Source organism: Branchiostoma lanceolatum, chromosome 1 (genome assembly GCF_035083965.1).
Source record: "Branchiostoma lanceolatum isolate klBraLanc5 chromosome 1, klBraLanc5.hap2, whole genome shotgun sequence".
NCBI lineage: Eukaryota > Metazoa > Chordata > Leptocardii > Amphioxiformes > Branchiostomatidae > Branchiostoma > Branchiostoma lanceolatum.
The window spans coordinates 36,371,080-36,381,506 of NC_089722.1; positions in this window are offsets into that span (position 1 = coordinate 36,371,080).

Consider the following 10,427-nt stretch of genomic DNA (forward strand, 5'->3'; position numbering starts at 1 on the left):
AACGCAACCTTGTTTTACACCGCCGCGTATGTCAAATGGCTCAGACAGGTTGCCACTGTACAGTACTGTCCCCTTCATGTTGGTGTGGAAGGATTCGATGAGGCTCTGTAGCTTTGGTGGACAGCCTATCTTGGGTAAGATCTTGAAGAGGCCGTCTCTGCTAACCATGTCGAACGCCTTGGTGAGGTCGATGAATGCTATGTACAGGGGCATGTTCTGTTCCCTGCACTTCTCTTGCAGCTGACGGAGGGAGAAGATCATGTCGATCGTCGATCTGTTGGCGCGAAATCCACACTGCGACTCGGGGTAGACACGTTCAGCAAGCCGTTGTAGACGGGCTAGTACAACTTTCGCGTATACCTTGCCGACCACGCTGAGTAGTGAGACTCCCCGGTAGTTGTTGCAGTCGCTTCTCTCTCCCTTGTTTTTGTAGAGGGTGACAATCTTGGAATCTCTCATGTCCTGTGGGACTGCACCTTCCTTCCAGCACTGACAGAGAAGTTCGTGTAGCGGGAGCAGTAAGACGGTCTTGCAGTGTTTGAGTAGGTCGGGCGGGATTGCGTCACTGCCTGGTGCCTTTCCTGTGGACAAGCTGTCGATGGCTTTGTTGAGCTCATCCAAGGTTGGCTCAGCATCTAGTTCATCCATGGTTGGCAGACATTCGATGGCGTCGAGGGCTGAGGGGGACACAGTGTTTTGCCTGGAGTAGAGGTCCGAGTAGTGCTCCACCCATCTCTCCATCTGTAGCTTCTTGTCTGTGATCTCTTCCCCAGTGGTGGACTTAAGGGGAGCTGTCTTGCTCTGGGTTGGTCCAAGTGCCCTCTTAATACCATCATACATACCTCTGATGTTTCCTGTTATGGCAGCTACATGGATGTCTTCACTAAGCTTGCTCCAGTACTCGTTGGCACACCGTCGGGCTGTCTGTTTGACTTTGTTCCTTGCGGCTCGGAGGACGTGGAGATTCCTCTCGCTGGGTGTCCTCTTGTACTCTGCAATAGCAGCACGTTTGGCTTCTATCACTGGGGCCATCTCTGTTGACTTGGCATCAAACCAGTCGTGTGACTGTGTGGTCTTCTTTCCGAAGGTAGCCATGGCTGTACGATGCATCACGTATCGCAGATCATTCCACTTCTTTGTCGCAGACAGTCCAGATGGCTTGCTGTTAACTTCCTTCTCAAAAGCAACAGTAAACTTTTCCACAAGTTCTGGTTGAGCCATTCTGCTGATGTCGATACGTGGCTTTCCCGGCTGTCTTGCGTGATGGAATTTCTTCGGTTCCATTTTGAACTTGCAGCATACCAGGGAATGGTCTGTATCGCAGTCTGCACTCTGATACGCACGTGTCAGTAGCACGTTCTTGAGCGAGGTCCGTCTTGTCAGGATCAGGTCCAGCTGGTGCCAGTGCTTCGAGCGAGGGTGTCGCCAGGAAACCTTGTGTTGGGGCTTGGTCTGGAAGTACGAGTTTGTGATGCACAGGTTGTGATATGCGCAAAACTCCAGCGCTCGCTGTCCATTTTCGTTCATCTTGCCAACACCAAATTTTCCCAGGCATGCTGGCCAGGATTCATGGTCGTCACCCACTCTTGCGTTGAAGTCACCTAGGAGGACTAGTTGTTCATCACTGGGAATGTTCCTGATGGTAGCTGTGAGATTCTCGTAGAATTCATCCTTTACTTCAGGGGTGGCAGCAAGTGTCGGGGCGTATACGCTGACAAGGGTGATGAGGCCTTTGGTTGTGTTGAGGCGGAGAGTGAGGAGACGCGCAGATCCATTACTTCCCGGCTCCACCATCCTCAGTAAGGTGTTCTTCACCGCGAAGCCTACTCCGTGCTCCCTAGGCTCATTGCACCCCTTCCCCTGCCAGTAGAACGTGTAGTCCTGCTCCTTTAGAGTGCCTGAGTCAGCAAGGCGTGTTTCCTGAAGTGCAGCTATATCCACGTTCAGCCTCCTCAATTCATCATTGATAACAGCTGTCTTCCTGGCATCATCAATGTCCTTAAGATTCTCTGTAAGGCCAGGCATCATAGTTCGAACGTTCCAACATCCCAGTTTTAGAGCTGGTCTCTTTTGTTGTCTTTTGTTGCCGGGTGCGGAGATGACGACCTACCTTTTGGAGTTTATCCTATTCCCCGCACACCCCACGAGGATAGTAGACCGTGGCGAGACAGCACCTTATTGGCTGGGGGCTGCCCAGCTTGAGGCGGGCGGTAGCTGTCCAATGGGACGCGAGGATCCCTCCCACCGTCGGTAGCAACCCCTGGCGACACGCTCTACGCCAAACGAGCGATGGCTTAAAACCGGTAACTGTTGCTGCCCGTGTTGTGTCGACACCATTGGCGAAGCTGGAGTGTCCTCTCCAGTGTATTGTCCGGGTTTGTCTTTCCAGTGTAGGGTCTGGTAGGATTTTAGCCCGGGCGGGATGATATGGAGGACGAGTTGTTGCCCATGCAGCATGTCCCCCCTCTCCACGTCACTGATGGGTCCAAAGGAACAGCAGAGCTGCTACATTTTGGCACCAGTGCCGTCGCAGGAGCTGCCAGAGCGATGTTGTATATAGCATCGAACTGCCTTCGGGGCTCCGACTCCGGATTTATCCTCAGGGTGTTCTCCCGAAGCCTTTCCTGTGTCCAGGTATGCCGCAAGGCAGCGGAGGTTTGAGATCAGGGTTTCCATCCCTTAGATGGGTTGCCTTCCCAGGCTGATGGGCCCCGTCTGCCCAGGTGCAGTAGGTCAGAGGTCACATAAATTTTTGCAGTAGCAAGAGAGCAACAGAAAGTATTTGTATACATCATCGGAGTTTGACATACATGCTGTGAACTAGTTATGGTCAGACTTCAAGCATTGAAATAATCAGTAATTGATATTCTCAAGAAAAGTTCAATCCGTGCTTAGTGATTGTAATCAGGGTACATGTATTTGGCAATGGATGCTAATCGGTAGTGTTGTTTTAGTTGCAGAACAGGTCACTATTGTGTCGACTGGATTGTCTGTCCCTATGCTCCATAAACATGTTAATACCGTCAGGGTAGTCATCATTGTTATGCAAAGTAGGCCTAGTGACAGCTTGTCTAAGTTTACGTTTCCAAAGTCTTACAAGTTTGTTTACATCTTGAAATAAACATACTGATCCTGTGTTTTACCGTACAAGTCAAATTGCTATTTTCACTGGGTTTAGTACACACTGAACACACTTATAAAATTAACCAACACAATTTCGAGGTGCACCATTTATGGCCTGCTGCGTGGTACAAGATAGCGTCTAACTACGCGGGTCTAAGTAAGTAAGTAGGAACTAATTTGTCATGGCAGTTTTTGCTGACTAGGCTAGTTTGACATATATATAACCTGTAAGTACATCATAAGTTTCACAAATAGCCTTAGCAATAGCATGTATTTATACATAACATAAATGTAAAGTATAAAGCACCAGATGGCTTACCTGGACTCAGCCTTGAGGAGTCAGCTGGGGATGCCTCTCAGACAATTTACATAGCCCCCCACCCCAAATGCAGGGGGTGGGGAAAATCAAGAAAGAATTTGTAATTTTGTAAGATCTAGAAAGAGATGAAGGATAATGATGCTTCTATAGTAAGTAGATATTATGCCCAATGCTTTGGTGATCTAACAGTACCTTAGTTGCAATGATTACACAAGATATTGCAGAAATTGAGAGAGCTTACTCCCCAGCTGACAAAAAGGCGACCATCTTGGAGCGTGACCTCTGACCTATAATGTTTGGTTTACAACACAGGTTACTCACCATGAAATGCCTTTATTCTGATTAATCTTGTCTTCAATGTATCTTTTAAAGCAAGGACTTAATATTATATATATGTCCTATATAATGTCCTTGGTTAAAGCGATGGTTGCGATTTGGTAATTACTTAGCACATCAAATGAACTGTAAGTTCAGAATGTTGTAGATTTGTACTGGGTTTGAATATCTTGAATATCACAATGCTTTTAACCACCGATGATCATACTTTGCTACAATGTCGATATTAGCCGTCGTGTACGTGAATTGATTAAAGGTGTTGCAAAATGTTAATTTTATTCATTTCTCATGATAAGGAAAAACAGCGGTGCAAAATGTGTTCGTACGATAAATAGTTAATAAATGTCGACACATCTAATTAACATAAAATTGAATTTGGATTTGCATCTAGTTTGATTCATCAAAGTTTCCATAGAGTCTATTCCAAGTCACCGCAAGGGTTGTTATTGTCATAATTAAAAAAAATATGTGCAACTTATTGTAATTATTTGATTTGAGATTTGACACTTTTGAAATATTTTGAATGTGCATTCAAATTTAGAAATATTTCTAAAATTTTCTAAAACTTAAGTAATATTCATGATGTAGAATATGATATTTACAATAGTTTCTAAATAATGGAATCAGCATTCTACCATTATTCACCATTTTCTACCATTTCTTACCATTTTTTTACCATTAACATCTTTATAAAAGGGTCAGAGGGCTCGGAAGAAAGCAATTCACACATCCCTGCGAAGTTTAGGGAATAATGCTCTGCACAAAGGACAATGTCCTACAGTGCAATCAAAACATATACAAAAGCAGACGGAAGGGCCAGATTAGCACCTACTTTATGGGGACAATCACCATCCTACCGTTGTTAATTAACAATTTTCTACCATTTTTATCTCCATGAAAAATAGAGATATGGTTTTGGGTATGTCTGTTTGTGTGTGTTTGTTTGTTTGTTTGTCTGTCAGTATGTGTTTCCGCACTACTGTAGTCAGTATAACTCATGAACCTATTGATGGATTACGATGATATTTGGTATGTGGGCAGGCGTTGTGAATCCGAAGTTCAGGTCGATTTTGAGGCCCCCTGGTATGTGACCTTGGTACTGCAGCAGAACTTCAATTTTTGTATGTTTGACCTGACCTGCTGTGGTCTTGATTTTCGGGTGGCAGATAGCTTGTGATGTAATAAAGAAGTGGTGTAGGTTTGGGCCCCCTAGCAGCTTCCTCTGGAACTGCAGGGGCGTTTTTGTGGAAATCTTCTAAGGAAAATAACTGAACAAAGGAACAACGGATTTGAATGATATTTAGTATGCAGGTAGCTTAGATAGAGATATAAACAATGAAGTGCAAATTATGCTAATTGGGACTTAACTTGATTTGCACAGCAAATGAGGAAAATCTATATGTGCAGTGTTTTCCATTATCAGACTCAAATACATGTAACGTATGTAGTTTGTGTGTCATCAACAGATACCAATTATGCAAATAAATTCCTAATTTGCATAATTAATGCAAAAACCATATCTCATCTAATTGCAAAATTATAGGACTGTCAATATGATTCTTAGTATGCAGGTAGCTTAGATAGAGATATACATAATATAGTGCAAATTATGCTTATTGTGACTTAATTTGCATAGCTAATGAGGAAAATCTATATTTGCAGTGTTTTCCATTATCAGACTCAAATACATGTAAAATATGTAGTTTATGGTAAATGTAGCATCAACAGATACCAATTATACCGATTAATTCCTAATATGCATAATTAATGCAAAAACACCATAATTCATCTAATTAAAAATTATAGGACTGTCAATATTGCAACATGTGTAAGTCAGATAAAGGTGTTCATGACCAAGCATATATTATGCAAATGTGTAAGTCATTTGCATGAATAGAATTGTTCATGGAGATATGAGGTCGTGGAACTCTTGTTTGTAACTATTTCTAGAAGTGAAATAGTCACATAGATGTTTAGAAATTATTCTAGATAAATAGATTTTTGTGCAGTTACTTTCAAAGTATTTCTAAATTATCTAATTGAATTCAAATAAATTCATTTCTATATGCAATATTTTTGAAAAAATTAGAACTATTGTCAGTCAGATATTCTTCTATTAGAAATTTTTCAAAATTATTAGAAATATTATCATAAACCCTTGCGGTGACTTGGAATGGACTCTATTTGTATGATTTGAATTTGATTTGTAGCAAACGTAAACCATTTTTTGATAACCGAACCTGTACTATTTCTCGTATGAAACATTCATGTGAAAGGTTTATTTCAAAAGACTGACAATGAAATGATATGACAAAGTACAAGACAAAGTCATTACGAAATCAGAACAATTGCAAAGAAACGAGAACATATCGACAAAAACTTCTTTTTATTGTCATCAAGTTTTTATTCAACATATATAGATACAAGGGTAATATTCTGCTCTTGTGTGATCGGCCTTTCCTTTGAACTTCACCCGTACATCCTGTATGGAAGCCAGACATGAACCATCAGCTCTGTATGGTGCCGCAGATCGACATAAAAGAAGACCGATATGGAATTTTATGTCTGGTTGATGATGTGCAGGACCAAGTTGAGTCCATTCAAAGCCAGGATGACGAGAAATGGCGCCACCTTCATATCCACTTCAATCCCTCCATACACCAAATGATCTATTTTATCACATTGCACGTCAAAAAGCGGGTATTTATATCCAATGCAAGTATAAAGATAATCTTGCACATACAAAAATCTGTAGTACACACGCAACGTGAAATCACAACAAACGTGTTTTTATGTGCATTCTTCTTGTTACACTGAAGAAAAAGATCGTCAAATGGTTTATCATTCAATTTTTCAGGCCGCGTTTTGCCTTTGCTTGCTTCTCTTGCCGTCGCAATTTAGATTGTTTCACTTTCGTATGACAATTAAGAACAATCGCGGCTTCCACAAATGGAAATTAGCACCAGAATTGGAAAGAAAAGTTAACAGGGTGAGTGGAAAGTTCAAGGATTTATGTAAATGTGACGAGATGGCCAAGTTCAGGAAAGAGAAGGACGTTTTGCACCAAATCAATTGATAAACATCGCAGGACTTGGTCTTACCATAAAGACTCTCATCCAGCTGTTAATCGTAGGATAGAAGACACTCTGGCACTGGGTTGAGGGGACGACAAGGCAACAACTAAGGAAATATGAAGGTAAGGATATGGTGAATAGACGGCCTGACAGCCCTTAATGCCTCCAGCATATACGATTAACGGATTTTTTAAATGCACTGAAGCCCAGCAATTCTGCACACACAAGAAAACACACAGACTGCATTTTTTAGAGATTATATGACGGTTTTTCTTAATCGCTTTATTATTACAGCGAAAGGTTTAGGCCTAATAACGATAATTATCTTGATTTTGTTTTATTTGGAATTGCACTACACATGTGTGAACGTTTCTGTGAATTATATACTCCTCAGTGTATATTTACGTGCTAAGTAGTTTTTCTTACCTGTAGAGATTTGAAAACAAAACAAAACACATCTCCCATTTTATTCCGAATAATTGATAAAAAGCTTCTTTTGCAGGCCCGTGGTGTGTACGATTAATGGCGGAGATGTACGACGTAAATTTAAACTGCGCTTATGCACATGAACGGTCTATTCCTATGTTAAATTTACTTATGATAAAGTACTATTTTATAGCCAGTCTGTGACAAGTGGCTCCATTGATGTTACCTAAGCAGCTTGTGTATTGGCCTGAGTTAACTGCTTTTAAATGTTACAGGGGGGAATCAAGTGTGCGCACTCATATTGATTGAATTAAAGGAGAAATACCAGTAGCACCAACGCAAAGAAATAATTGCACCTTTTGCCCCTGTATTATCAAATACATTGGATTTATTACTACTGCGCCACCTCATCTCGGACGGGTTAATAATGTTACCGACCTTTTGCTTTTTTCGCGGCGCCATTGATGATTATTGTTGAAATATTATAAGATGATTGCATCTTCTCTCAGCTGAGACTAGAGGTACTCAGATGAGATATCATACTGACCTTTAACAGATTTATTTGCACTTATGGTATCACTTAATAATTTTGCGTCGTTAGGGGAGAGACCAGAAATTAAATAATTCAATAAAAAAATTGCTTACAGCCGCATTCAGCTAGGATGGGGAAATATCTGCGACCTAAGAGTTGAGACCTACCTCGACTAATCCATGCATAAAAACACCTTTTTAACTCTTTGTGTTTTTTTTCTTTTAACCCATACGTTTGTATTTTCTTTGATATTCCAATTAAAAAATCAAGGGGTTAACAAATGAAATATAGGCTCCAGCGAGGTCACTTCGCGATCGCCGGCTGGAGGTACAGGGGCCTGTCACAGCACAGAGGGAAACGTTTTAGCTGGAAATTCGTTCTTGCGAAACAATTCCTAATATGTTTAGTAGCAATTAGTTAGTAGCTATTATGTGTGCACTTTACTAAACATCCATTATAACAACAAAACAGACAGACAGACAGACAGACAGACGAACAGGCATTGAAACACTGGGTTCTTGATGAAGGTTGTGATAATTTTAATCATTTCACATGTTGCGGGTAAGAGTTGTCAAGCACACAAACATCTCTGACCCGGGACGGTCCCCTGGGAATACTGTGGGAGACAGGTGTCAGAGAGCTTTCCTGAAGGCTGTGGCAGTGGTCTGGCTATTGAAAGGTCACATGTCATTTTGCAAGAAAACTAACATAACCAGGATACAAAGTTAAAAGCTGCTCACCCTGACATGAGTAGATTACTCTTCCTCACTTTAGCCACCTTAACTTGTATTCAAAATCTGTCAGGGTAGATTTTGAAGCATTCAATAACAATGCATATAGCACTGTCAGCACTGTCACTAAAAGTTCCAAAAAAGTTCCCAAAATGGCAAAATAACACGAAGATAGCAGAATTTCGAAATAAATCTGACTCAAGTGAGTCAGCTGAAGCCAACCCCTTTCCCAAAAAATCAGATTACAGGGCAAATTAAAGCCCTAAAGGCTCACCTGACCCCTCCCCCCATTCTGTGCACAGTATACACTCATTGAATGCTTCAAAGTCTAACCTAACAGCTTGTAAATACAACTGGTGGTGCCTGAATGGATTGGGAGCTATATTCTTCCAGGGTGACCAGCTTTTAACAATTCCCCCTCTATATTTCACTTTTATATCAATCATATAGGCCCTCAGACCACTACCATATCCTTCATGACACCTGTCTCAACAAGTACTTCCAGGGGACCATTCACCTATGAGAATGGTCCCCTGGGAATCTTTGAAAGTTGTGACCATGCCCGGCAACTCTTCCCTACTTCACGTGAAACGACTAGCGCCTGCCAATTTTGAACTGGAATCCCTGTCAAAACCTTGGAGGGCAAAGTCCACTAATCCAGTCTCGTACCTATTTATATACAAAACATGCAATAAGAAGGCTGGCAAAAGTCGCCTACCCGAGGTTTAGTGTATGGAAAACTCACATTGGCAGCGTAGCCTGACCTCTCAAGTGTCTATGGAGTGATTTTGACCCGATTCCTTCCGGCGGAAATTGTGACCACAGCTTGAAGATGACCTTTGATACCCTTTGACCTCTTTTTACAAGAAATGATCACATCCAAACTGAACTTGTTCTACAGTGTACCGAACACTTAAAGCATGGCTAAAAGCCTGTTTTGCTTATTACAGTTCCTTCAACAAGGCCAGCTGACTGCAAATTGGCCCTCCACGCATGCCTTTAATTGTGACCTTGCCCACCACTTGTCTGCGACAAATGATAGTACGAATGATTAAACTGTTAAAGAGTTGCATAGGATACCCAGCATGCAGTCATGGTCTCAAACCTGTACTCTTGGAAAATTAGAGATCAAAAGGAGCTGAGGAAGACCAAGAGCTATCTACGCTGGACTAGACTGAGCCACAAGAAGAGCTAAAGACATTGCTGAAGTGATGTGCAGCTAGTAATCAGAAGATGAATCTTATAAGATCGGTTCGAGCGGAATCTTTACTAAAAACATATAGAATTGACAGAATATTAACTAATATGTGTGAAGAAAGGGAGTATCAGCTATCTCTTGGGTTTCGCTTATTACCTCATGTGAATATTCCGAGCGAGCTTGACCGAATATGTGAGTGAGTCATTTATCGCCTAATATCGTACTATTTTGCACTTGGCTTTCGCAAACCTTACGATTTATCAAGTTAGGTTAGCTATAGAGTCATTGATGTGCACGTTCATTGTATTCACTGTATCAATGTTGCTTTCCTATATTTGTTTCTTTTGATATCCCGTATTTTAAAGGTACGTCTGGCTAAGTATATAAACATTACTTGACATTACATAGAATGGCAGATATACGACCTAATATAACGTTGTTGATACTTATTATGCACGCCACCAAAAATGCTAACCTTACATGATGACAGGCAACTCCTGACCAGTAGAAGTTTCAACTGACAGCAAAACGTAGCAATAAAGATCTATGGTCGTTTAAGGGGCATGCACGGGAATTTGATTACCTTGCATATGTTGAAGCTGTTGAAGATAACAAAGTACCTGACATCAGGCTTAGGACTATACGTTGAAACGGTTAGATATGGTATCATACTTTAAGCCTAGCGTAA